Source organism: Arvicola amphibius, chromosome 1 (assembly GCF_903992535.2).
Source record: "Arvicola amphibius chromosome 1, mArvAmp1.2, whole genome shotgun sequence".
NCBI classification, from domain to species: Eukaryota; Metazoa; Chordata; class Mammalia; order Rodentia; family Cricetidae; genus Arvicola; species Arvicola amphibius.
This window is the reverse complement of record NC_052047.1, coordinates 27,530,341-27,556,191: the sequence shown is the minus strand read 5'-3', so window position 1 is coordinate 27,556,191 and position 25,851 is coordinate 27,530,341.

Here is a 25,851-nt window from a genome sequence, read left to right as displayed (position 1 = left end):
TGACCTGCTTCTAGTGTCTTTCGCCACGTATGTGGTCTTGAATGAAGCTCTTCATCTAGGGGTATGGCTTCCTGCTTTTCAAGTGGCAACCCCCTCAGGCTCCGTAGCTGCCAGCTGCATGGGAGAGGAAGTAATTCCCCGTGGAACAAATTTCACCCTAAGCAAAGAGGAGATTCACTTCAGGTAGATAAATAGCCCCTTTGTTTCTTCTGCGGACGTCTATGTTTCTTAGAATAGACCGTGTGGAGGCCTCTCGCATGACTCACATGACTGAGTACGTGATATTAATTTCTGGAGGCCACTACAACAAGGTGTCACAGAGTGGCTTTCAACAGAAAATTACTCTCTCACGGGTCTTAGAGCTGAAATCTGGTATCAGTGTATGAACAGCACCGGACTTCATCTAGGTTCTAGGGCAGCGGTTCTCAAAGTTCCCGATGCTGAGACCCTTTAATGCAGTTTCTCATGTTGTGGTGACTCCCCAACCATACAATTATTTTCATTGTCACTTCGTAGCTATAATTTTGCTACTGTTGTGAATCATAATGTAAGTATCTCGTTCGCAGGATATCTGATATGTGACCCCTGTGAAAGGGTCATTCGGCCACCAAAGGGGTCATGACCCACAGGTTGAGAACCATTGTTCTAGTGTGATTCAGTTTCTTGTCCCTTCCATGTGCCAACACTGTCTCCTCTTCTGTCTGTCCATCTACCCTGTAGACCTCTTGACGTTGGATGGAGAGCCCACGTAAATATTCCAGAACAATCTCTTCATTACAAAATACTTAATTCCAGCTGGAGGAAATTTTGGTCTAGATAGGATAGCATTCATGAGTTACAGGAATTAAGATTAGAAGAGGCCACCATTCATCATCCCATTGCAGAAAGCCTTGCTGAACACTTACTCAAAACCCCTTCCAGCTCTTCCCACACAGGAACACCTCTTCCTTGCCCCTCCTCCCACCCATTGAGTCACTAGCTCCCTGTCCAGAGTATGTAGCTCCCAAAGGAAGCATCAGTGCTCAATTCTTGCCTCTGCCTCTATTGCCAAAAAGAAGAGGGCTAAGACAATACTTAACATAACTTGGCAGATAGGAAGTGTTCTTATAGCCTGTTCAAGCTGCTATAATGATCATAGACTGAGTACCTTATTTTAAAAAAAAAAATCTCTCCTGGTTCTAGAGGCTAGGAAGCCCAAGGCCACATCACTGGAAGATTTGGCAGCTAGAGAAGACCTATTCGTAAACCATGCCTTCCATCCATGCTTGCACAGTAGAAGTGTGCTATCTCTTCATGATCTTGAGAAAGAGCATGTTCTCAGAGGGCTCCACCCTCGTGACATAGTTACCTGTTCAGAATGTTCAGGGTGGACCATCACCCCAAGGGTTAGGGTTTTACCCTATGGATTTACAAGATCATAAAAAAGGTCATACCAATAGTGTGTGCACAGCCTCCGCTCTAGCATCAGAGGGGTCTGAATTTAAGTACAGGCTCTGCCAGCTAGTATCTGTGTGATCTTGGACAGATCATTTATTTATCAGCTCTAAGCCTCAGATTTTCCCCTTTAAACAAGAGTGGTAAGAATTTGTAGTTGTATGGATGTTACAAAGATTAATGAAAATGCCTAGCAAAAACATATGACATGCCATAGGTACCAAGTATGTATTTTCTATTATGATTAATATCCGAGTAGCTATGTCCTCTAGGAGTCTGCTCTTACAGGTGGTGAACTAAGTATAGTGGGATTCTGGACAGTGTGCATGGTAGCCACCAACACGCTGGCTTTGTTCCCTCAGTCTGGTAATGGACCAGCAAAGTGACAACCCAGGACTCAGGGAGAAAAGTTCAGGGAATGAAATGGACCAGCTGGGTCCATTTCAAGTCCTTTAAGGTCTTGAAAACTTGATGATCTTGGATAAGACTGATACAAGGCCTGTAAAAAATCCATTTCTGCTGTGATGTGGGACGTCATTCTGCAGATTTATTGCTTTTATTGGTTGATGAATAAAGCTGTTTCTTTGCAGAGTAAAGCCAGGTGGGAATCTGAATATATGTGTGTGTGTGTGTGTGTGTGTGTGTGTGTGTGTGTGTGTATATATATATATATATATATATAGAGAGAGAGAGAGAGAGAGAGAGAGAGAGAGAAAAGGTGGAGTCAAGCAGACACCAGTCTGCCAATGAGAAAACAAGACATGTAGAAAATGAGGTAATGCCAGGGCCACGTGACAATATACAAACTAATAGAAATGGGTTAATTTAAGATGTAAGGGCTAACTAAGAATATACTTAAGCCATTGGCCAAACAGTGCTGTCACTAACATAGTTTCTGTGTGATTATTCAGGCCTGAGAGGCTGGGAAACGAAAGCACAGTCTCTGTCTCCACTGCTCTTTTCAAATGCCCACAACGGGAGCTGAAAAGAAATGGTGGCACTTATTGCCTCTCACACCCTCCCACTGCCCATCATCCATGTATGCATGCACGTGAAAAATGTGAAATGCCACATCATGTCTCATTTAGACACTAGGGACAGGCAGTGAGGAAAGGAGAGTACCCTGTCTTTATATAATGTATAGATTAGAGAAGAGAAAACTGTTCATGGTATTCTAATATGCTTAAATTCCTAAAAGGAGCGCTGTTGGGACATATAGGAGCAATGCAATCTACTTAATGGAACGTCATTCTTCTGCAAGAGCCGGGTAAAGTCCTGCTCCCTCACTAACCAGCCCTCACTTCAAATCAATCCATCAGGACAGACTACTTTCCTTGGGTTTTGATATTCTACTAAACAGTACTGAAGAGAAGTTCTCTTGAGTTGGACTTGGAGCTAAGTAACTTGTGTGTACGTGCTTGGTGCTGGAAATAGATCCCAGGTGCTGCTGAATGCTAAGGACTCAGACACACTAAGCAAGTCCTCTCCTACTGAGCTCCATGCCAGCCCCTTAGTGCCTCATGGGACCCTCCTGCCACTCTCATTAGGCCAATCATTTCCACTCTTGTTACCATGCCGAATCTTCTTGCCCATCTGTCTGTTTTCTTCTCAGCCCCAATTACTCTCAGAAATTGCATTTATTTCCTTATTTCCGTGTTATTTCTTTCCATTAGGACATGCAAGTTCTACCAGAACAAGCTACTCATATATCCTTGATTCTTGGCAGTATAGTAGCTATTGGGTCTTCAACCTATGCTTCTTGGATGAGTTAATTACTGAATATAGTCACAGTCGTTTTGTCTGGAGAAGGCTGAGGTAAGATGTAAACCAGACATGCCACTTTGTGCTTCTGCTTAGGGGGCCCCCTCCCCTCCGTCTTACGTGAGAGTGATCTCTTTACTCCTATATCAGCTGGGTGGCTCTGAGGGCAATGGCAATCCTGTCACCGTCCTCTTCGCAGCCTCCTCCCTCCAGCTTCTGGAGAGACATGCCTTGCTCCTCAGACACTGCCCATATTTGCTGAGATGAACTGAATATGTTTCCATGACAACACTGGAGTAGGAAGAAGGATGTGAGGCCCTGTATGATTTCCCTGTCCTCTCCGTTGAGAACTGTATGACAGACCGCGGAAGATTCCTCCTCTGGGCTCCCAGCACAGAGGTTCCGGGCACACTCCTGGTCCAGGATAGCATTGGGAGAGAGACACTACTCTAACACTAAGTTGGCTGGGTCTCCGTGTCCGGCCTGAGTGATCCCATCCTGTGGAAGGGTTTCAGTTCACCATCCATATGAGGATTGAGGTCCAAGTCATTGTGTTTCTTAGAAGATCATAGTCTTTATGGCGTAGTGACTTTCTGGTCCCCTTCCATGGGCAGGGCTCACCGCTCCTGCCAAATAGCCTGAGCATTTAGTGGGAAGGCAACGGATGCATCTTTGTAGGAATGCCACTGATGCATGGGAGCTTCCTGTCTGGCTTGATCTTTGACTTCTCACAAGTCTCTTTGCTGTTTAAAACAAAAACAAAAAAAACAACAACAACAACAAAAAACAAAAAACCAAAAAAGCAAGGGAACTTCACAAACTCCTGCACTGATAAAGGAGACACAGCAGCAAAAGGTTTCCTTGGAGCCTGCAAAATATCGGCTGCTGCCATCAGAAAACCCAGAGGACCTAAAGAAAGTCAGCTCCTATGTACATCAGATGCTGGGCACCTAGGAGGCAAAGAACCTCCCTGGAAGAGCAGGGCAGGAAGGCACAGGTATCAGGGCAGTCAGGAAACCCTGAGTTCCTCTCTCAGGGGCCCAGCCATAGTACTGGGATCTGGCTCTGCTTCCCCACTTTCCCGAGAGCACAGATTAGAAAAGGCAGACGATGCCATAGGCTGTGACTTCATGGCATCTAGATGTCACTTCCCTTCCTTGTGATAGTCCCCTGTCACCTGAGTTTTCTCCATTAACACGATTATCAGAAGCCTCACAGGACTGGCCTTTGAGAGAATAGGCTCAGATGCAGCTTCCAAGAAGGATGAAGAATTCACTTGAAAGAAAAAGTCTACAAACTTTTTCTGTAAGTGGCCAGATAGACATCCAGGCTGTGTGGACCCTAGCACCTTGGGCAACTGTTCCCTCTGTAGCTTTGTGACAAGGGGCGAGGGAGCACCAACCCCTCTGTAGCAACCAGAGTTGCAGGGAAGGAACAGACAGATAGATGGGATGGCAGGAGGAATGGCTGCCTTCCTGTCACCCTTATGTACAAATGCTGGCAGCTGGATTTGGCCAGGATATGCAGTTTGCCAATGAGCTCTGGCTTCCCCTGACCACCTCTTTCCCCCCAGGGCCTTCCACAGGGAAGAAGTGTCGAAATGTTGTTTGTTGACATACTTTGCAGCAGCTAAAAGTTCAAGAGGACAAGACTGGTGGGTGACAGACTTCTCAGAGACCAGAGCAGGTGGAGAGAGAACAGGGGACCTGAGGACAGAAAAGACAGTCCTCTGGCCTCAAACCTGCCACCTCAGCTCCTCTAACCAAACGAATCTCATTGGTTGTGGCCACAAATTCCCCAAGTCATCGAGATTCCCTGGTTCCCTGTTGTGAAGCTCACAAGAAGTGAAGTCTGAGAGCACTGGGTGTCAGTGACAAGCAAGGAACACACAGCATTGCCATTCTTCCAGCATTGACACTTACTTCCCTGTGTCCCTTCACTCTAGAAAGCTACTCTCTCTTGCCGTTTCAGGGGGTGAGCCAGGGTCACTGTCTAGACTCAGATGAACTGTCAAAGCCCTTACATAAGCTGTTCTTTAAAAAAGCCAGCTTCGCTGAACTAAGTCCTAATTACCTTCTTTCTTCCCTCACGGCAGTGACATATCTCTGGCAGCTATGGAATCTAAGATCCATTCTAGTAACCCCTTTCAAGACAGAATAAGCCAGGAGGGTAGTGATTGCAGCGTGACTTTGAGGCGATAACGACCGTTCTACTTCAACTATGTTTGAACTCTCTTGTCTCAGCTAACGGGAGGCTGAAATAAAAAGGCCTCTGTGGTATACACTCTTGGCCACTCCAGACATTTGGGCGCTCTGCATCAGTCAGGATAGGCAAGGTCGTGCTACGATAATACATTTCAATTTCTTAATAAAATTTATTAAAGTTTATTTCTGGTTCATGTCCCATGTCCAGTGTGGATCCACACGCAAGCTCTACCCATGGAGGTTATTGAGGGTTCTAGTTTATGCTGGCTTCATCGTAGTATAGACCTTGTGGGTTATCTTGTTAAGGGAAAGGGCATGGATAATCTTGTTCTGCCTTCTCAAGTCTGTCTGGAGACTGTTTACCTTCCATTGACCAAACAAGTATCACGCCACATGGGTGGGGTGATCAACCCAGCTACGTGCAGGGCGGGATGAAAGGACTGTGAGCAGGCCTAATGCTTCTGCAAGACCTGAATGAGGTCAGAGATCAGGGGCCTCATAGAGAAGACACCCCTGGGAGTTCATGTGAATATTCTAGACAGTGCAGCGGAGGAAGGGTTATTCATTTAAAGGTTGTACCCAATTCTAGTTCCAACCACGCTCTTTATTCTTTCTCTAAGTCTCCCCGTCACAGGCTTCCACTGCCACAGATGGGGCCCCTCCAGTTTTCCTTCCTTGTTATAGTGAAGTACAGCCCTCTGACACTGTGACCAACATAAACACCACCTTCTTTATGATTCTGTCTCACAGCGATGAGACAACTTACTAATATGCCAAACCACCTTCTGAACCCTACTGCCTGTAACAGTCACACGCGTTGGGATTTGGGGGTCACACACATCTAATCACCACACCCTCTTCGGTGTGGCACAGGTCCCTCTGTGCTCATCTGGGAAACCATGGCCAGGTCCTGGCCTCCATCTCACTGCTCCCTTCAGGCCCTTCCCACCTTAGCATAGCTTCCTGTCCTGACACTAGCTTCCTTTACTCGGACACACAGTGTGGTCTGGGACTTCTCAGGGCTCAGCAGCACAGAGCAAATGGTCCTCCAGGAGAGCCTAACGTGGGTGACCCACGGGAGGAGAGGAGCAGTGGCATCCGCCAGATACCCCAGACCAGAGGAGGGGTCAGAACAGGCCTGGGGTTCCCATGAGGAGATAAGCCAGGGAATTAGTATTTCTGTTCGTGTTTTTATTTTACCAGGCCATGAAGGCTGGCCTGCCCTGCGTCCGGACACACAGACACGCGTGTCACAGGTGCCTCAGGATATTCAAGGCCTGCTCCTTTCTTGGTATACAATAGGTCCCTAGTAAATGTTTGGGGGGAAAGTGAATATGTATATTTAAAGAATAGTTCCACTTTCTCCTTTCCATCCTCATAATGGGTGATAAGAACTTGACCATAAAGCAAGCTACTGACATGTGAAAAAGTCAATTAACTAAACGGAAGGTGGAGGCCTTTATTCTGTGAACAACCAAGTGATCATCCATTCAGAATTAAATTGAGGCTGGGGGAGAGTTGTCTTTGGATTCCAATTAGAGAATTAGTTTTTAGTATTCTGTCACAAATGCTGAGAATAGACAGACTTTACAGCATTGCAATTTACATTTATCTATCATCTATCTATCTATCTATCTATCTATCTATCTATCTATCTATCTATTGAGTCATGTGCTCACTCTGCAGCCTAGACTGCCCTGGAATTCACTATGCAGTATGGGCTGGCTTACAAACTCATGGTAGCCCTACTGCCTTGGCCTCGCAAGTGATGGAGTTGCAGATGTGAGCTCCCACATCCTGCCATAGCGCTTTAAATGCCTGTGAAAGCACTGGGCAGAATGAGTGTGTGCCCTGCTTGCAGCACGGGGTATCAAAGATGGTCTATCCAAAAAGTTCAGCTATGTAGGGGATTTTGATGACATCATAGTGATGGAGTAAAGGCTGAAGGCAAGTCAAATTCAAACCAACATTTGTCTCAAATGCACCCTAATCTCTTCTTCCCTTCCTGCTTTTCTTCCTGACAGACACGTGCTGAAGTGAAGACACGTGGAGACCTGACCCGTCTTCAGGAAAAACCTCGGCCTCTTGCCCATCCTCAAATAAACAGAAAGGAGGGCAAAAGGCAGGACTGACAGCACATCTATGCTATGACACTGTCATCTCTGTACATCATCGGCTTTGTTTCTACGATCCTGCCACCTGCTGCATCTTCTCTGACGTCACCAAATCCCACAATTAGTGAATCTCTGCACATGTGTACATGTGAGAAGCTTGGCTTCCCCAAATACATGTTAGTGGAGTTTGGAGGTGAGCCTTTGAGAATGATTAGCCATAGATGAGATTGCAAGACTGGTCCCCATGATGACTCTAGGCCGGAATAAGAGGAAGGAGAGAGACCTCCCACACCTGACCACTTGCTTGCTCATTTCGGTATGGAACAGTACATCAAGAAGGCCTTTGCCAGCTGTTGGGGCAGATATCAACATCATGATCACAGAATCCCTAGTCTCCAGAACTCTAGAACATGTGTGTGTGTGTGTGTGTGTGTATAAAACTAAAGGCCAGCAAGATGGCTCAGAAGATAAAATTGCCTGATATCAAGTCCGAAGACCAGAGTTCAATCCCCAGGAACCACATGGTGGAGAGAAAGACTGGACTGTTACAAGTTGTCTTTTGACCCCCACACATGCATTGTGATGCTCTCCCCTCAAAAGAAAATGAAAGAAAGGCAAAGAAAAGAAAGAAAGAGAGAGATAAGGAGGGACAAAGAAAGGAAGGAAGAAGGAGGAAAGAAAGGAAGCAGGGAAGGAAGAAAGAAGAAAGGAAACCAATCAATCAATAAATATAAGGAAAAATGGACTAACCCCGCTTTCCAGCCTTTCATGCTTCAAAAGCCCCTCTTCACGTACTTAAAATCTTACAAAATATGGTGCTTGACCCCAGAGATACTTCCGCTCACATGCATTCACAAAGCACATAAGCACTCAAGCCCATGGAATTTATGGTTTCAGTTCCTGCTCCCGAGGAGCAGGGGTCTCCCAGAGAGCAAGCAGCTAAGGGAGCCTCAATTACATGACAAAGTGGGGGAACTATTTATCCCGAAGGTTGACTGCCACATATACTTTGAAGAAGTGACCCACTTCCCCTCAGAAGCAGAACTCATGGTTCCAGGAACCAAGGTGGACGTGGGAGAGGCTTCTCTCAGTATTATACCTAACAGCCCCTTCCTGGATGCTGGCCTTCTGTCCCGCACAGGGGCTCGGAGGTCTGTTTTCAGAATAGAGAAATGTTTCCAGGATGTGACACGGAAGTCGCCTTTCTGATGTGAAAGTGGAGCCAGCCAGTCGGCCACTTAGGGCTTCTGATCCCTGTGAACTGGCAGATAGAGAAGGGGGTGCTGGCTGATCCCAATTAGTAAAAGAGAACATACTTCTCCTTTACACGCACTACACCTGGGACCCAAGGGATTTTCTGACATATTTCAAAGGGAAAGTTGGTTAGTGTTAAGGTATTTCCTCCTAGTTCCAACGCCACCATCCTGCATTCAGTGCAACCGTCTCTGTCTACAGCTGGTTCTCCATTAAGTGAATGCTCTTCCCCTGGCCGTCAACAGCGCCCACCTACCCACACCTTCAGCAACCACAGAGACACATTCGCGGGGAGCCACTTAAGGCTCTGCACCAACTGCCGTCCTCCTGAGCGTCCAGGTTTGACAGTACTAATCTTGTCCCCGCACTTAAAGTGCTGGTTAGTTCGGTGGCACAGTTTTGTCCCTTCAGCCCCTCTGGTCCATGACGTTAACTTCCCAGATTAACTCTCCACTAAAACAACAGCATTTGGGTTTGTTTCCCTGGCCTGTGACCCACATGATGCGGAAAGGCCACTTACAATCACCTCGCTTGCCATTTCTACCACTTTTACTGAAGTTTTCGCCAAGACTTCCAGTCTCAGATAGCAGGGAGGCCGTATTTAAGAAAATGCAAAATGAAACTTTAGTTTTTCAAATGCCTTCATGCACACAGGCATGGGAGATTTTCCCAGCAAGGATCTTCTGCAAAACTGATTCGTTTTATTTAAAGGCTTTCCTCTTTGTATTTGGAGGTTAAATAAGTGATAGAATTCATTATTCCAGCAAACAAATCATTTCACTTATTTTGGGTAAATTGCACTAAATGTGGTTTAATTACTGTGTCCAGAATAGCATTTCACATCTGTGGCCCCAGAAGCTGTTATAGCTCTGAACATCCAGAGAAAAGAAATGGAGCCCTCTTGTGGCCGATTTAAATACTACAGCCCTTGCTCCAAAGACCCCTTAGGAAATGCTAACTTGAGAGATAGGGTCTGCAGTTCATGCTCTTTAGCAGGCTGCAGATACAGCATAAAAACACTAACATGCTGTACGCAAGGTCATTGCTCAATGCCAAATTTTAGGTGAAAGTCTAGGGGGTGGAGAGGATCTGAGTCTGGGTGGCATACAGTTGAAAGAGAAATCCAAATCCCTGTGCTGTGAGAAGTCTAACACAAGCCTTTCTTTCCCCGGGTCCATACACGCGTGAGGCTCTCCAGGTATAGAAACAAGGGAAATGCACCGAATTCAGCAAGTGATTGACAGGCGGAGGAGGAGATGAGACGATCTGCACGTTACTGCCATATTGCCGTCTGTGGCAAAAGACTGGAGTCCAGAGGCTCGGGGGCAAGCAAGGACACGGAGGGGAAGGCGTGTAAACTTGGGACGCAGTGGCACAGAGTTCGGACGCCAGTCGAGCGCATTCTAGCTGTGTGACTGTGGGAAAACTCTTTAGTAACCTCCCTCTATCGGCCTTCGCTGTAAAATGAAATAGCACAATCTCATTCAAAGAAACTTATAGGAGTGGATGTGAACACAAGCTGCTGAGCCAAGCTGGGTGGCATCAAGGGCTCACTCTGCCATGACCTATGGTGAGTTTCTTCTCAGGCATTGCAGGCATGTTTGGAAGATTAAATGACCTCCCTGATACTTCTCCCTTTCCACACCGTCCCCCTCTACACACATACACACACACAACACACACACACACAGAGGCACCCAGGCATTGTGGGAGAAAATGCCATTGTATCACTATTTAAAGAGCCTCCGGAGATTTTGTAAATGGTAAATGTGAAGTAAATGATAGCTTTAGTATTGGCTGCCAATCATCACGGGTAACGTACTTCTCTTTTTACTGCCCACTCCTTTTCTACTTGTCAAATCATATGAAATTGCCATTTCAATAGGTCAAAAAGTACTAGAATGTGACAATTCCTCGGATAATTCTAATGCAAACCAATGCTTGCCACCACTAAGAAGTGTTGGTGGAGGCCTCAGACAAGGGAGAAAATGGAGCTGTATTCACGCCACTGGGCCCAGGGACTGATGGAGTGTGTCTCCTCTCTGGAATGTGAGGACCAACACTCCGGGTAGTCTTAGTAGGACTTGGTCCTCAGCTCTCCGGTACTGGCTTCGGGAGGTGTTGCCTGAGGATCTGTGCCAATTAGACTCTAACTGGAGACTCGGGCCCCATTACAGGGAGTTCAGTGGGGAGAATTTGGTATAGAATTGGAAAAGATTAAAAGTTTATAGCTGGGCATTAGTGGTACACACCTTTAATCCCAGCACTCGGGAGGCAGAGGCAGATGGATCTCTGAGTTTGAAGCCAGCCTGGTCTACAGAGTGACTTCAGGACGGTCAGGGCTACATAGAAAACCCTGCCTCGAAAAACAACATAAAAGAAGAATATGCTCAGCCCTGTGTAACTTCCATGATAGGGAAGGAACTCAAGACACATTTGCACGTGCACACCCGCGCACACACACCCACACCAGTTGTCAAGAAAAAGCTGCCTCCTCTGTATGCCTGACCTCCCTATGTCTCGTCCCTGAGGACATCCTGTTTGAAGTGGAATGCAGATACATCGATCTGCCCCACCTTGATGTTCCTTTGAAATGCCTGCATTCTCATAAAACAACAGAGGCAGGGAGTTTGGAAGGCAAATTTCCAGGGGCTGCTTGAAAGCTGCATCCATACAAATCAGACGTGGAGAGAGGCTCTGTCTTCAAAGTACTTGGCCAAACTCAGCCAAAGCAACTGCTTTATGGTGGCCATACGAGGGTTCCCCAGAGAGCATCCCTTCTGCCTCATGCCTAGGCACTCTGCACCTTGCCTGTCCCTTGGGTGTGTAGAACAAGTCCTTCCTGCAGCAATATTTGGCTCTGTTCTGTCTGCTCTTTCTGGGGATCTAACTAGAAGGGAACGGGGGAAGACAAGAGGTGGGGAAGCTCTCTCCTGTCCAGTCAAAGCCGTGGACATTCACAGCCCTGAACCTCTTGTCATGAACAGTCCCAGGAAACCCGCCAAATGCCGAATATAACTAACTGTGGAAAGTAACTGTTGGGAAATGACCACGCTGTCCCCAGAGTTCTGTCTCTCGGGAGCTCTGGCCGTGGAGACAAACAACAAATGCTTAGGTGACGTGTGCCTGCCTCGGGCCAGTGAGGTGACCCAGCAGATAAAGGCGTTTGTTCCCAAGCCTGGCAGCATGGTATCCACAGTGGAAGGAGAGAACTCCTGAAAGCGGGCCTCCCGTTTCCACAAATGTGCTAATGCATGTCCTGGACACCCACAACCAGACACCCACACACCTACCCATACACACACATCTACCCATATACACACCCATACACCCACACACCTACCCATACACACACACACCCATATGCACACCCATACACCCACATACCTACCCATACATACACACACCCATATACACACCCATACACCCACATACCTACCCATACACACACCCATATACACACCCATACACCCGCACACCTACACATACACACACACCCATATACACACTTATACACCCTCACACCCATATACACACCCATACACCCGCACACCTACCTACCTGTACACACACACACCCATACACCCACACACCTACCCATACACACACACACACACACTCATATACCCGCACACCTACCATACACACAAACATACCCATATACACACCCCTACACCTGCACACATACCCATACACACACACCCACACATCTACCCCCCACACGTATACACAAACACACGCCCATACACACACATGCCCATACACACATACATACACCCACACACACTCCCACACACCCCCATATATATACACAGACACACCCATACACGCATACATACACACATGCACACACGCACACACACGCACAGACACGCACACACTCAAACTCTCAATAAATGTAATTTTTAAAAATATAAAGAGTTTCAAAATGTTCCTCTTTTCTCCTAGGAGACCTTCCCTTGTTACGGCCAAGTGCCAAGGTAAGGCTACAGAACGGAATTGCTGTGGCCTGGGGGTGAGACACCGAGAGGTACAGGTGGCTCCAGGCAAACACGGAAACAGCGCCAAGCCTGGAGCGGGGAGGGTCCACAATGGTGCTGTCAGACTGAGCATGGTCAGGGTCAATTTCCCCGGGAACCTCATCTACAGATGTGCAGAACAAGCAGACGTGTCCATGGGAGAGACAGCTAAAACCCTGGCGGCTCTGAGAGCACTGCCTTCCCGAGTCTTCCCCAGCTGCCACGCTGGTATTATAGTAAGCACTTACTCATGGGCAAGGCATGAGCAAGCCCAATTTAACCCTCCTCACCACCCCAGAAATCTGCACTATGTGTGTGTACCCCATCTTACACAGGAGGAGGGAACCTTAGCCATCGAAATAATTTCACCAACACCGCAGCAAATAAGGACAGAGCCCATCGTAGTCCAGGAATGACTAAACCTCACCCTTAACCATGGCTGACGAGAGCACTGTGAGACACAGTCGTCCATGAGAGACTGTGTGATGTCACTGGTGGCCTCGGGACCCTTGCTCACTGGAATCACTTACTTTTGCCGAATATTATCGTTAGCTGAAAAGAATCTTTACCATCTGTCTACAGTTGACTAAATGCTATTTGGGAGAGGGGCTCTCAGCCCTCGCTAAGTCGCCAGCCCTGGTAAGTTATTCCTGGCCCCAGCTGGGCACCTCACACAGATTTCCCCTTTTCACAGAAGATCCATCTTTTACCTCCTTCAGATGATGGCGCAGCAGTTCCGAGCTTATGTTTCCAACCTTGGGAACTGGCGTTTTTGTCAGCCATGAGGGACAAGCAGACTCTAAATCAGCGATTCTCACCTTCCTAATGCTGCAAACTTTTAATATGGTTCCTCCTGCTGTGGCGACCCCCGATCATAAAGTTATTTTTGCTGCTACCTCATAGCTGTAATTTTGCAACTATTATGAATCGCAATACAAATATATGACAGGCGGCCCCCAAAGGGGTCACAACCCACAGGTTGAGAAACCGATGTTCTAACTAAACACAGGCAGTTTTACTAAGAGCCTTATGCTAGTTAATGCCAGGGTTCAGCTCTACTGTGGGGAACATCTGGAATGTTCTCCCCAAAGTTTGTATGTTAAGGGCCTGCCTCCCAGCTTGGGACTCTTGAGAAGAACTAGAAACCTTCAGGCATTAGGGCCTAGTGGGAGGCCCTTGGGAGGGTTCAGGTGTGAACCATCCCTTGCAAGCTCTGGAGTTTGGCTCCCAACTGGTGGTGCTGATGTGAGAGATGACGGATTCTCCAGGGGATGCACCTAGTGCTACAGGCCGGCTGCTGGGAGCTGAGCAGGAGGGTTGGCTCTTCTTCTGTCTACTCTCAACTTCTTGATCTACCAGCCACGCCCCAGGCTTCCACAGCCATGCCTTCATTGTGAGCCAAGATTAATCCCCGTCCCCCCACCAAGTTGCTTCCATCAGATATTTTGCACACATAGATGCAACAGTAACTTACGCATGGGCTCATGACAAGTAGAGTGTGCTCTCACAGGGTCTATTCCTCGGTCCTTTGCTTCCTGGGCATGTGGCGAGCAGTTTGACTCCACAGTGATGCCCCACGTTGCCACAGACAACAGGACTAACTAAATGTGAACAGGAACGTGCAGAAATGTAAGCCAAAATAAACCTGTCTCTTTGTAAGTTGATTATCTCAGCTCTTTGCTATAATTAACTAACATAAGCCCCAAACAATAAACCTCCTCTAAACAGGTTTTTGAAGGGATTAGGGGGTCTTGTTTGCTTCTGTCACAAAGAATCTGGCAGTTGGAGATCCAGAAAGAGGATGGTGACCCACAGTGTAGCAGACACTCAGAATTCTTGCATATTTCTGCTTATTCTTCCCTTAAACAGCACCTGGTCCCTTGTGAACACTAGAAAGCTGCAAGGGTTCCAGCCATCACATCTAAGTCCTAGACACAAGAGTGGGAAGAGCAAGGTCTAAACAGTATGTCTCATGAACTGACAACCCCCCTGCACCAAAAGGGAGTTTGTCTGGGAAGTTTCACATGACTTCTACATAGATCACCAAACAAAATTCCATCATGCCTAACAGCAAAGGAAGCTAGGAAATCTAAGGTTGTTGTGGTATTTTTTTGTTTCTTTTAATTGTTTGTATTGAGCTATATATTTTTTTCTCTGCTACCCTTCCTACCTCTTCCCTCCCCTTCTACCCTCTTCCATGGTCCCCATGCTCCAAATTTACTCAGGAGATCTTGTCCTTTTCTACTTCCCATGTAGATTAGGTCCATGTATATCTCTCTGAGCGTCTTCTTTATCGCCTGTGTACTCTGGGATTGTGAATTGTGGGCTAATTATTCTTTGCTTTATGTCTAAAAGCCACTTATGAGTGAGTACATATGATATTTGTCTTTCTGGGTCTGAATTACCTCACTCAATATGATGTTTTCTAGGTCCATCCATTTGCCTGCAAATTTCAAGATGTCATTATGTTTTCTGCTGTGTAGTACTCCATTATGTAAATGTACCACATTTTCCTTATCCATTCTTTGGTTGAGGGGCAATTAGGTTGTTTCCAAGTTCTGGTTATGACAAATAATGCTGCTGTGAACATAGCTGAGCACATGACCTTGTGGTAAAATTAAGCATCCTTTGGATATATACCCAAAAGTGGTATTACTGGGTCTTGAAGTAAGTTTCCTAAATTTCTGAGAAATCACCATACTGACATCCAAAAGGGCTTGCATTCCCACCAGCAATGCAGAAGTGTTCCCTTTACCCCACAACATCTCCAGCATAAGTTGTCATCAGTGTTTTTGATTTTGGGCATTCTTACAGGTGTAAGATGGAATCTCAGAGTTGTTTTGATTTGCATTCTTCTGATGGCTAAGAATGTTGAGCATTTCCTTAAGTGTCTTTCAGCCATTTTAGATTCCTCTGTTGAGAGTTCTCTGTTTAGGTTTGTACCCCATTTTTTTTTATTAGATTACTTGTTCTTTTGAAGACCAATTCCTTGAGGTCTTTGTATATTTTGGAGATCAGACCTCTGTCTGATGTGGGGTTGGTGAAGATCTTTTCCCATTCTGTAGGCTGCTGTTTTGTCTTGTTGACCATGTCCTTCACTTTACAGAAGCTTATAGATGCCCTGGCCGAAGACCCAGGTTTGGATCCTAGTGCTCACATCAGGGAGTTTACAGCCACCTGTGACTCCAATTCTAAAGAATTCTAGACACTCTTCTGGCTTCTGTGGGCACCACACATGCATATGGTACACAGACAGACAGACAGACAGACAGACAGACAGACACACAGTGCACCCCCTCCATATGATTAAAAAACCCTCCCTCCCTCTATCTCCTCACCTTCATTCTCTCTAAAAAATAAAAGAAAGGAAACAAGATCAAATGCTTCAATTACAGACAATGATCAAGGATTTATCCCCCGTCAACAGTGAGTCCAGAACGTCCTCTTTATACTCTTGCCTGCTCCTGACCCTCTCCTGGCTCCTGCTCTGCCCTTGATGAGCACACAGTCTTCTAACAGGTGAGAGCGTATTCAAATCTTGGGATAAGAGGGAAAGCAGTCTGATCCGCCTTGTAAAGTTAGCAGACAGAAAAGGGGACCCTCCGTTTTAAAGGGCACCTCCATCCTAACCACCATCAAAGCTTCGTCCGTCTTTGAATTAGAGGTTGAACCCTCAAACCATGGCTTTCATTGTCCTGCCAAGGGCTTAGCATATAGACTCGGTAGTTTTGATAACTCAGCTATTTCAAGACGGAGTATTTTACTGAGTTTAGCAGAAAACTTGGAGTTGCAAAACAAACAAACAAACAAAAAACCCTTTGAAACCAAGCATCGTTTAAGCATCGTTTGTTTGTTGGTTCATTCGTTTTTACTGAAGCAGCAGCATTTTCTCCTTCCGGGGAATAGTTCAGGTAGTAATACTTCCTAGCTCTTCCGAAGCTTGTGAGCTCTGTTGTATGAGAAACAATTGGGCATCCACGTGCAGACCAGAGAGTCCAGAGTGTGCACATCCATAGTCTTGATCGCACATAACTGGGGCCGCCAAGGTACCGCACAAAGAGAGTCAAGGCAAGAGCGGTGCCCTTTCTTGGAAAACGTAAAATCTGGGTCCTGAAAGACCACCCTGCAGGGGCGTGGGGCCACGCCGGCAGGTCAAGCTTCACTTAAAACCGACCGGACGACGTCAGTATTCAGTCTTGACCTTGACAATATAAGCATGAGCGATGTAATAACTAAGACTAGGGTCACGGATAAATTCAGCTTCAAAGCACATTCCCAAACAAGCAATCAAGCGGTCCCTGCGCCCAGAGAAAACACACCAACCAACCAGGAAGAAGAAATCCCGGTGACCCTAGTCTAGTAGAGCAGCAATGTCAATGTCAGACACTAGGTGGCGATGTTAGCTGAAGGAAAAAGCACACAAACCTGCTGGTAAACACCAGGAAATTAATTTTATAGTGGGCGGGGGGGGGGTGTCAGGGGACGTTGAGGGGCACAATATACTTTTAATTGTATCCTTTCTTTACAACAAGCAATAAAACTGTCTTTTGTTAGCCGTGAATATCTTGTTACAACAAAGGTGAGCTGGAATTACTAGAGGGAGAGAGCCCTAGTCTTTGTAGTCAAGCTCTTCAGTCAGGGCCAGCAACAGCCTTGCACCCAGACGCCTGGAGTCCTGTGTGTGTTCAACCAACTCCCGGCAACACCGACTACCACTCAACTCCACAGTCTCGGAGGAGAAACTCCCAAAGTGGGAGCGATTGATAGCCTTAACCCCTCAAATCGCCGAGGCTGGACCTTGACAGGAATGGCTGCCTCTCCCTCCAGCCGGGATAGGATACAAAGAAAGCTAAGCTCCGAGAATATACGAAATTACTATAATGCCAGGTATCAGCAACAAAATTTCAAAGGCAACAACAAACTTAAGGCGGGAGTTGACCCCACAAAGACAGCCTGTCATTAGCGCAAGAATTAGCACAAGGCAGGCAGAGGAGAAAGGAGACAAGAGCCAGCCAGCTCTGAGGCAGCACAAATATCAAGGGCGTTTATTGTGATGTACAGGAGTGGGGTCTTCTGAAAACGCTGGTGAAAGGTTAGGAGGAAAGCGGTCTTAGACTTGAAAATACTTCTGGGAAAGAAGGGTTCAGTCACATCTGGTTTCCAAATACTGCTCACAGAAACAGCCCGGACCTGTGACGAAGCTTTCTCTGGTCTGTGGTGTAAACAAAACAAGGTCCTGTGTGAAAAGAGCAGCAGGGGATGAAGAGATGGTTCAGCAGTCAAGAGTGCTTACTGCTTTCTCAGAGGACGTGGGTTCAATCCCAGCACCCACATCAGGTGGCTCACAACTGTTCCCGAATTCCAGGGAAGCCAATGCCCTCTTCAGCACCTGCCTGTGTTGGTGTGTGTAAACTTATGTAGACGCACATACAAACAAATAAATGAATGGATATTCCAAAGTGCAAGAACTTAATTTTTTTTGTTGTTGTTAGATTTTGGCTCAAGCTTTACTATAGAGCCAAGGATGGCCATGAATGTAGGACCCTCCTGCCTCTATCTCTCTAGTGCTAGGATATGAGGCATTCACCACAATGCCCACCTCATGAGGTCCTGGGGTCGAATTTGTGTCTTTGTGTCATGCTGGCTGGAAAACTCTTTACCAAGTGAGCTTTATGCCCAACCTTAGAGATCTTACTTTTATTTTCACATTAATCTCTCCTTCCTTGTTACAACAGAAAGTCCTTCTAAAAAAAATCTTAAGCCTTCTTCTATGGCGTGGTCAGGCAGAACTGTGTGTTTGTTTGGTTGTTAGACCTTGTGGTGATCAGTCTTGGTTGTCAACTTGACTGGATTTGAGACTGACTGGGAGACATACCTCAAGACTGTGTGTTTCTGGGGATCTTTACCTGAGGAGGAAGGCCATCTTAGAACATCAGCAACACCATCTCATGGACTGGTGTCCAGCCTGAATTAAAATGGGGACAGGAGAGAATGAGCCAAACACCTGTACTCATTGCTCTTTGCTTCTCTCCTTGGTACACGGCAGGATAGCTACCTGATGCTCCCACCACCACTGTGGCTTCTCAGCTGTGAGGGACTGTGTCCCCTCAAACCACGAGACAAGAGAAACCTTTCTTCTAAGTTGCTTTTGTCACAATAAATAGAGGGGTCATTAATATTGATATTCATTATATTAATTATGCAATATTGACACCAATTAATCATTAATATAATAATAATAATAATAATAATAATAATAATAGACCTTGCTTGGTAAACCCTAAGCTAGCATTATTATGTATATTATATTGAAATATTCCTGCTCTGGGTAATATAAAAGTCTGGGAAATAAAATACTCAAACAGTCCACTGACGAGAGAATTAATCAGCCAGGTGTCATTGGCCTATTTATGCATCGAATGTCTGTAGTGCCCCTCCAGTGGCCATGCTTTTCACTGACCACTGTGGTGAGGAGTTAGCAGGACACTGACTTCTAGAACTATCCAGCAGGGAGGTACAGGGAAAGCAAGCGTCTAAGGAACACTGTGCAAAGGGAAGAGTATGTTCAAGATGACATTATAGTATGCTCGGAGCTGTGCATATGATACTTTTTGACATTTTATATAAAATTTATCACTTTATATAAAATCTAGTTTGTATGAACAGGGTGTGTCTTTTCTATAAAACTCAACTATGACTGTCACTATTGAGATGCTTTTATAAAAGAAGAAAAAAACAAAAACAAAAACAAAAGCCACGTATCTATCTCCAACTCAGCTAGTGTGTAGTGCCGTTCCTGCCCCAGACATGGGGCTGGCTCTCTCTATGTAATGTACCATAAAAGAGACCTGCAAGGATGGAGCCTCAGAGATTATTACAAGTAATAGCTCTACAACATCTTGGAGAAAGATAAATCAGTCTTACAAAAGAAATTATTTATTACCTAGCCCTGGAAGGAGGAGCAGTCTAAAGAACCCATGAAGGACAGAGCTGGTCACTTTGACTCTCGTGTGACACTCCTCACCTCCTGCACATAGAGCTCATCTAAACTCTTGTCAGGTTTCCCCATCTTGACAGTTAAATCAGCACGAGAGCTTTAGGTACAGAAAAGTTAATAGGACCTGCCCCAACTTGGGCTGGTTTCCATGGTGATGCGCTGAACACTTGCTGGTCCTTAAGACAAGCAACGTGAATAATTAAATTATTAAAATGAACTTATTGGCTTAGGATGAGGAGATTGGACATACACAGAAGAAAGAAATTAAAAGCTCTTTCTCTCACACACACACCTGTGCACACAGAGGGGAGGGAGGGAGGGAAGGAGAGAAAGAGAGAGCTAGAAATCCGCATCCCTCTACTACCCTGAGACTGTTAGAAGTGTAGATAAGAGAATTGTTCTAACACATTTCCAGGACGTTTAGGTCCCACAGGGGCAGCGGTTCAGGCTGTGAAGGCCTCCTTAGTTCTCTCCCTGAGACTTAAGCCATCTTCACCGCGCCTCTATGCCTTATTTTGCATTTTAAATCCACTCCGAATTCACAATCTCTCCTTTGCTTTTGATCTATCTGGATACTTTTGTCCTCTGGTCCAGCGTGAGCCGTCTGTGCTGTGACTCAAAGACAGTCCCCTCTACTGCACGGTATCCTCCATCCCTTGTCCCCCTCTGCCCCCACCCCCATAGAACAAAAATTTCAAGAGGACAATAGCACCATCTGCCTCTGGAACACACATGGCATCAGTATATGTTGAATAAATGATAATGAACAGTTCATGGATGACGATGAATATATATGAAGCTTTCTTAGGGAACATTAAGCTCTGTGCGTGTGTGAGTGTGTTTTTTTTTTAAGTGTGTTTAATAACATTCAGGTCCCAGGAGAATATCACTGACACAACCATTTCTCTAGAGAGACACTTGCTTTCCATTTATCTTTCTTGAATGTACGTGGCTGGGTTCTGTGTGGAAAAATTGGACGAGTACAATCCACTCGAGATTATGAATGCTCTGAGCCCCATTCAAACAAGGTTCAAGGATATGAACAGAAAGTCTGTGGATGCTTTCTCCCTGGCTCTTCCTAACATGTCTATCCTTCAGACTACTGGGGAAGAGGCTTCAGTTTTGAAACCAAGGCCGGAGCACACTTTTCTGATCACCTGGTGCCAAAGCCTCCCTCAGGTAGCTGCCAAGGAGTGTTTCCACCTGTGGCCCAAGCCCAGCTATCCTCTGGGTTCCAGAAATTTCTCTGGAGATAAGCACGCAAAGTAGAACGAGCTGTACTTATAAAACGATGAAAACAATTTTGCTGCACAGTGTATGGGTAACATTCTAGAGACGCTTGCCTGGCTAGTCAAACGCTTCCCCCTGGACTCCACCAAGCTTTTCAGAAATTTAATTAAAAATGGCTTTGATGGTGTGTATCCAAGGGAAACCAAGTCCTGGGGTTAACTAAGGAAGAAATGAGGACTTAGGGCCGACTGCTATGATGCACAAGGAGAACACAGCAGTGCCCGGAGATGCTGGAACAGTGAGTGCCAACATACAACCAATGGCCTGAAGGACTGGTCGGGAAATGCATTTCTTTGAAGCAGAGAAAATGAAATAATAAAATGTAAACATTTCATCCACTGTAACCTTTTTTTTTTTTTTTTTTTTTTTTTTGAGGCAGGGTGTGATGGTTGATTTTCCTGACTTGACACAAACCTAGAATTACCTGGGGAGAGTGGCATCTTAGTTGAAAAATACCTCCATAATATTGGCCTCTAGGTAAGTCTGGGGGGGGGGGTATTTTCTTGGTTTCATGATTTATGTGGGAGGCCTGAGCCCACTCTGAGTGCTGCCAGCCCTGGGCAGGTGGTTCCATGTCGTAGAAAGCCATGGGGAACAAGCTAGCTAGAAGTGTCCTTCATGGCCTGCACTTCAGTTTCTTGCCTTGAGTTTCTGGCCAGACTTCCTTTAGGGCTGGAGTGCGAGCTGAGAGTTGTAAGGTGAACCAATCCCTTTCCCCCCTAAGTTGCATTTGGTCATGGCATTTTATCGCAGAAATATTAACCTTAACCGAGACACAGGATCTCCCCAGGCTGGCCTAGAACCTTTGGCAGTCCTCCTGCCTCAGCCTCCTGAGGGTTGTGATTCTAGGCACACACTGCCTCACCCACCTAACACAACGTTTTAAGGAGAGCCCCTCAAATGTTCCCTAACATTGCTGATGTCTACAGTCACCCGTGTTAGGCGTTCTGTGACCTACATTTCAGTAAGAATAGTTGTTTAAATAAATGTTATTTATACCCGTGAACCAATTCCCACACAGTTCTCCATAGTGTCTCTGTGTATTGCCCCGGACTTTAATTATGTCTTGTGTAAAGAGCACAGCCTGTGTTCAAGTTCAACTTGAGCTAATTTTCAATTAGCACGAAGTTTGGCAGGGATTTAATCCTTCTGTGGGTCAATTTGTGATACTATAAAGTGGAGCAAGGGCTATTAGGTTGCTGTTAGGGCTGGATGAGCTCATACTCGGAGCCTTTGCCAATCACCATCTGGTGTGAATAAGGCCTGGCCTGGAGGCGGGGCGGGGTGGAGCGGGGAGGAGGTGAGTCAGAAGCAAAGTTTAAGGGGCACCGAGAAATTCAGCATCAAAATAACATTTCAATAATAATAAAACTAATAACAAAAATAGGTACGACTGACCAAGCACTCGGACCGTTAGCTCTGGACCTGAGAATGTGAACGTTCCCACCCCGTGTTTGATAAAGGAGCAAAGCAAACCCTGCTGCTCCAGCCTGTCACTCTCACTGTTTCCTAGGAGCTGGCTGCAGACCTGGGTTGCTCTGCCTCTGCCTCCCCACTGCCCAGCCAGAGCGGTTTTCTCCCTGCCCTTCCCTTCCAACTTTCTTTTTTCACATATCCCACTTGTCCTGTAGGGGGCGCCATAGTTCTTTGGTTGGGTGGAAGAGAGTTTAAACTCAGCTGTCCTGATGCTAGCATATTTGGCTGCCCCAAATACTGTCTCTTTCTGAGAGTGATGTGCCCCTGCAAAAGCCACAGCTCCTGAGGTAAGCTGTTCTTGAACTATCCAGTCAGGAGGCAAGCCCATACACAGAACCTGCAGATGTCAAAGAAACAAAAAGGCAACCAGTGTTTAAATGTGAACTATATGAAGCAAGATTAGACATCTAGAAAATGTGTTCTTGACAGAGGACATTTTCAGAGTTTCCTGTTGTAAACACGGGGACCAATTGCCTTGCCATTACCATCATTAAACCTCTGTGTTTACAGTGCTAGCTACAGTTAACTTGCTGCTTACAATATCTGCTGCTTAACATACAGGATTGCATTCAGTCCATATAATATCCTTTGTAGATGGAAGCTACTAGCTCACCCCCCAATTAGGAAACAATATTCGGGAGAATCTTATAACTAGGAATAACGCCTACCCAATTGTCCATTCAATAGTTTTTTTCTGTTGTTTGTTTGTTATAATCACCACGGCTCTATGCAGTTCTAGATGCTTAAACAGTTGAGTGTTAGGGATTGGAAGTTTAAGTCCCCCCAAGTTTCATCATGAAATGTAATCCCTTAAACAACAGTATTGGGGGTAGGGAGAAGGCCACAAGAGCTCCACTTTGTGAGTGTGCATTAATTCCTTACAGAAGGCCCCTTCAGTCCCTTCTGATGAATGAAGACACAGACTCCTTCCCTTCAGAAGAAGCAGTCGGTGTTAACGGTGCTGTCTTGGACTCTAAGGCAGAGCCTGTACTAAAAACCAGACCCATTGGCCTTGGTGGTGGGCTTCTAGCCTCAAAAGCTGAGGAATAAATATCTGTGGTTTGTCAATTATTTAGAGTATCTGGCTACACAAATCGACTAAGGTTGTTGGGCTAAACAGAAGACCGACCCATAAATGATACATAGAAGCTCACAGAATGCCACATAGATGCGGCTATTGTCCACAGGACGAAAGCCAGAGTCATCACAGATCAAGTCTTATAGGAGAGTTGTTGGCACTGACTCCACTCCCCAGGGCTCTGAAGAAAGCCATCAGTGCTTCAGCCACGAGACCCCCTGGGTCACTTTCCCAAGTTGTTCTAGTCACCAGGACCCTCTTTCATGTTTCTGCTGCTTTGTCGTAACTCTCCCCCCTGACACTTCAGCTGATGAATTTGTCTGGGGAAATGTATGTTGTCTGCTACTATAGGGAGTGAAGGAGTATGGGATCTATAGCGTCTATAAAAGAGGACATCTGGCTCTCCCACAGGACTCACTTCCAAACGAGCAGGAACAGCAGGTGACAGTGCATCCAAAAGAATGACAGGGACTGTCATTACCCCTCCCCTTCAGTCACTTACACCCTGACAGAACTGAAGATGCACATAGATGACCATGCTATATAAGAAATGCTGGCAGAATAACCCAAATAGAATGCTTCTTAGCCAGAGAAGAACGCTTCCTCATAGGGTGAGGTCCATTCTGGCTGGAGACAGCGTGGTTTTAAAGAAGACATTGGGTCTGGGGAGACAGCAGTCAGTAAAGTGCTTGCCAGGTAAGCGTGAGGACCTGAGTTAGGATCCCCAGCACCCAAAGAAAGACTAGACTCAGTAGCCTCAATAGCACCCCCTCTTTAAGTCTAGTGCCCAAGGAGCAGAGGTAGGTGGATCCCTGGAGCACCCTGGTCAGTCATGCTAGCCAAAGAGCTCCAGATTCAGTGAGAGATTCTGCCTCAAAAAACATACAATGTGGAGAGCAGCAGAAGAAGACACAGGCAGAGACCTCCCACCTCCACAGGCATGTACACATACATTATATGGGTGTAAATGAATGCCACATGATGCACATGTCCTACATACTAAGGAAGGTACCACACCCCAGTGGGATCTCAAGGAATGGTAGAATTTGCGAAGACAAATTGAGAACAATTGAGAGAACAGGACGCAGAGACTCAGGCACAAGATGTGCTGCCTGTGACGAGCATCAAGCACTTGCATGCTGCTGAGGGAGAAAGAACGTGTGGTCTGCTGCATCATACAGCGTGAGATCACAGCACTGTGGCCAAGGCTGTGACAATGGCACCGGCAAGGGAAGCAGGTCACTTGGACCCATCAGTGCTCAACGATTACACTTCTATCGTAAGGAGGCTGCTCGTTTGTTTCTCGGCCACCCAGACCCGGAAATGACCACACAGAACCTGTACTAATTAAATCACTACTTGGCCTATTAGCTCTAATTTCTTATTGGCTAGCTCTTACATCTTATTTTAATGCAGTTCTATTATTTTATATTTTACCACAAGGCTCATGGCCTATAGGCAAGGTGCCAGCTGGCAGCTCATGTCTTTTCCCTCTGGTGGCTATATGGCATCTCCTGACTCTGTCTTTTCTCCCAGCATTCAGTTTAGTTTTCCCCACCTAGCTCTACTCTGCCCTATCACCAACCAAGGCAGATTTATTATTCATTAACCAATAAAAGCAACACATAGACAGAAGGACTTCACACACCACACTTCTTCATGGCTGTCTGGGGATTTGTCTCCTCATCAGACAGGAACTTTCATGAGACAGGGATCATGTCTGGTACCCCTGCCCATCATGTACACAGTCGCTTCTGCAGCTCTGGTCTTAGAGAATAAGCTCAGTAGACATTTACTGAGTGGAAGTTCACTTGATTCCCAAACATAACACATGGTTCACAACAAAAGCATAGGCCTTTTCCATATGATGAACCTGAGGGTTGAAGGAACAACTTGGTACACGTCTTTTAATGGGTTTTTAAAGGTGAGTGGAAAAACCATTTCTATTATATTATAAAATCAAGCAAACAAATCTGTTCTGTACGCATGCAATGGTCAATGCATGGTGAACATGCCTTGCAATAATAGAGTTTTACACATACAGTGTTAAAAATTTACTGTGGGGGAAAAATCGGGTATTCTCTCCTATTTCCTATTATTTGTGGTACTGTTAGGATGCTGTCTTGCCTGGCACATATATCAGACAGTACTCTGTGGTCTAGAAAGTAAGGTCAATGGTCTCTAAGGAGATTTGTCCCCTCACAGTTGTGGTATGAAGTGTAAG